Raw genomic sequence first — 3,799 nt, forward strand, 5'->3', positions numbered from 1 at the left:
GGCTGACCTTGGAGTAGGTCCTTCCAAGATGATCTTCACCTTCTCTAGATCTATTTTGAGATGTTCAATTGATACAAAAAACCCCAAATAGATTAACTCCTTTTTGACAAAGCTACACTTCTTCAAAATAATCAACAATTTATCTTCCCTCAACCTCTCAAGGACACTATGAATGTGCAACAAATGTTCATCTAGAGACTGAAAATCAAAATATCATCCAAATAGACAATAACAAATTTTCCCAAAAATTTCTTTAGTACCTCATTCATAATCTGCAATAAAGGTACTCAATGCATTGGTTAGTCCAAAGGGCATGACTAACCACTCATGTAGTGATGCAAAAGCATCCTAGGTTGCCTTGTAATCCTACACGTTTGTTCATTATGCTAGTTGCTACCAAGCTCCAGTTATTGTCAAGCGCCAATTTTCAGTTATTTTCGAGTTCTTAGTTACTACCGAGTGATTCCTTTGGTTGGCAAGTGATCCTTTGGTTGTCAAGCAATCCTTTGGTTGCCAAGTGTCCTTTGTTGCTAAGTGGTCCTTTGGTTATTGAGTTCTCTATGGATGCTAAGCTTGTGTGGATATCTTGTGCCAGTTTTGAAAAGCTTTCATTTGCCGAGTAGTCTATGTCTTGTTCTAGTTTGGGCCGACCTTGCTTGTATTCAATTTGGTAGTTAAAATCTGATGTGAGCTAACTTGTGGCTTGATTATGCATTTAATGTAAGGGTTTATTATTCAGTATATGCATCAGGTTGACTTGTGTCCTTTCTATGTTCTAGAATTTTACGTAAGTCATTTTGGAAAGTATTTAAGGAAGTCTGGGATTGAGTTTTAGGGAGATGAGTAGAAACCTAGAATGATAAGAAGAAAGAATGGAAAGTAGGATCATCATGGGTTGTAATTGAGATATTATTGGTCATAACCTAGAAAGCCTTACAGTTGGGCATGTATGTTGAATATTTGGAGAATCGATGAAAGTGTTTGCTCTTCCTCCTTTGGTTGTTGTTCTATGTGTTTTGTTTTTCACTGTGTTAACTCTTGCAGGGTGGTTTGGATAGTTGGGTGTGCCTTTGGCCCTAGTTATTTTGTCCATCCTTGCATCAGGTTGTATTAGAGCTTGAGGTTTATCCTTGTGGTGATTAGATCATGTAGAACTTTAAGTGAATTTGGTTGTGGGATAGTAGATCTATGGATTTGACCTATAATTTGTAGAGGTTTACGATCTTGCAAGAACTTGATTTGTAAAGATGGTTTGTGGCATAGGAAATGTTGATAATGCAAGATTAGATATATTGAGAAAAATTATACTAGATTAGATGCTATAGAGATAGCCTAGAAGAGAGGAGTACATCTTGATGATGTAAGTGATGATGAATCAGTAGCACCAAACCCTATACCGGAACTCGAAGAAGACCAAGATAAAGCAAGGTTGTTGAGAGTGTACTCTAGGGAAAATTCAAAGCCTGCTATAGAAGTTGTTCCTTATGATGGAAAATTGGACACCAATGATGTGTTAGATTGGATCTTAGATGTGGAGAAGTTATTTGAGTATGAAAACACTCCTAATAATAAGAAGGTGAAGATTGTAGTTTCTAGGCTGAAAGTCATGCTTCACTGTGGTGGGAGCATTTACAAACTGATAGACAAAGGAGAGGAAAGGAGAAGATCAGAACTTGGCTAAAGATGGTGATCAAGGTAAAGAAAAAATTCCTTCCTACTGATTATCAAGTTATCTTGTTGAGAAAAATGCAAAATTTGAGACAAAAAGACATGACTGTGAAAGAGTATATCGAGGAATTCTATAGATTGGACATCCAATCTGGACATGTGGATGGTGATGTTGAGAAACTTGCAAGGTACATAAATGGATTGAGAAAAAATTGATCAGAGCATAAAAATTGTCTAACTAAAGCCCTTGAGAGGCCCTTTTTATTTTAAATGTCTGACTAAAGCCCTCTATCCTCGCTACAAAATGTACTTGATCAAATTTTTAAAAAACTAAAAAAATATAATGAATTTTTTTGAAATTGTTAACATTTGATCAGCATATTTTACGATTGAAAACAACAAAAATTTTGAAGAAAATTCACTGTATTTTCTTGAATCTGAAAAAATATGAAATTTTTTGCTTTTTAGTACAGTACAGTTTATCTAGAGATTAATCAGCGCCCTTAAGATGCCTGCCTTATGAAAAGGAAAATATTTCGAATGTCTTAAATTAAATGAACATTGCTAAAAGGTGCCTACTTTAGGAAACAATCTAATGTTGTTTTGTTTGGAACAAAGGCAATGCTGGCTGTGGGGTTCGAACCCACGCACACTTATGTGCAGAAGATTTTAAGTCTTCCCCCTTAACCACTCGGGCAAACCAGCTTCTTATGTTTACACTCTAAAACACTTAATATAATTAGATAGTTAGACTTCTATTTTTAATCGAATGGCTTTAAAAAGAAAAAGCATTCAGTGCGCATCCGAGGAATCGAACCCCGGTCAGTACCGTGGGAGGGTACTATGATACCACTACACTAGATGCGCTTCATTACTTGTGTTATTGTGACAGATTTTAATCACATTTATATTAAAAGGAAAAATCATAGCATAGGATTGAAAATAAAATAGAAATATTGGAAAACTGAAAGTTATAATATTATTTTAATTAAAATTATATTTTTAAGTATTACAAATCAGCAAATACATATTGAAGAGGTGGCAAAAAGTTTAAAAACTTATAAATTGTTATATAATTTATTGTAAAAAGAGAAAACTATTAAAAAGTCTAAAAGAAAAGGAAGAATGAACTAACATTAAGGAAACATAGTCTACAATTCATGAACCCTGATGATAAGATAGTACAATCCTGCCCTTAATCTAGAGGGGTTAAGCTAAACATTTCTTTGAACTTCTCAAACTTCTCTTTGCTCAATGCCTTGGTAAGATTATGTGTCAGTATATAGTGGAATAATATTTAAGGTGTTTATCAATATCTTTTACATGATGTCACTTGAATGAAAGCTTTGTCTTAATGTGTTTGGTGGAATCATGGAACAGTGCATTTTTAGCCATTTTGATAACAAATTGACTATCAATGAAGAATGGGGTTCGTGAAACCTATGGTGTCTGCAAGTCTTCAAGAATTTTTTCAAGCCATAAGATTTCTTGAGTTGCTCTAGAGGCTTCCATATATTTAGGTTAGAAGAAGAGACAATTTGGACTGATTGCTTTTTGTATCTCCAAGAGATTGCAGCAAACCCAAGATGCATTAAAAAACTGGATGTAAATTTTCCATCTATCTAATTGCTTGCATAATTTGAATCAGAATAGTCATGAAAAAAAAAACATTGTCTTCGAGTATTTGAGCCCATAGTATTGAAAATCTTACAAAATTCTAAGAATTCTTTTGGCAGCTAACCAATGAGTTTCTCTAGGTTGTTGCATGAATCTTGAAAGAACACCAATAACAAAAGAAATATTTGGATGGGTAGTTGTAGCATAAAAATCAAACTTCCAACATGTTTCCTATATATATCTATGTAAACCAACGGTAATAAGTCATTTGAAGTGATTTTAATATTTTTGTCCATAGGATACTAAGGGACTTGTAATAAACCATGCCAAACTTATGCAAAATTTTGCCAATCTATTTTTGTTAGGTAATGAAAATAGAATAGGGATTTTGAATCACCTCAATAACCAAATAGTAATGAAGATGGTCCAAATCAATCATATCAAAACCTTGCTTCAAATTTTGTCTCACATTTGTATAGTATTATGATCATTACTAGTGATAAATAAATCATCC

General features: G+C 33.7%; 2 non-coding genes across 2 annotated transcripts; both read right to left on the bottom strand.

Moving 5' to 3' along the window:
* Positions 1–2,290: 2,290 nt before the first annotated feature.
* TRNAL-UAA (transfer RNA leucine (anticodon UAA)) lies at positions 2,291–2,373 on the bottom strand. The gene has a single exon. It is a non-coding gene; the product is annotated as a tRNA-Leu (tRNA).
* A 91-nt stretch (positions 2,374–2,464) lies between these two features.
* Positions 2,465–2,535, bottom strand: TRNAG-CCC (transfer RNA glycine (anticodon CCC)). Its single transcript has one exon. It is a non-coding gene; the product is annotated as a tRNA-Gly (tRNA).
* Between the last annotated feature and the right edge of the window lie 1,264 nt (positions 2,536–3,799).

This window comes from Cupressus sempervirens, chromosome 3, assembly GCF_028749045.1.
Source record: "Cupressus sempervirens isolate cs-2001-9-10 chromosome 3, ASM2874904v1, whole genome shotgun sequence".
Lineage (NCBI taxonomy): Eukaryota > Viridiplantae > Streptophyta > Pinopsida > Cupressales > Cupressaceae > Cupressus > Cupressus sempervirens.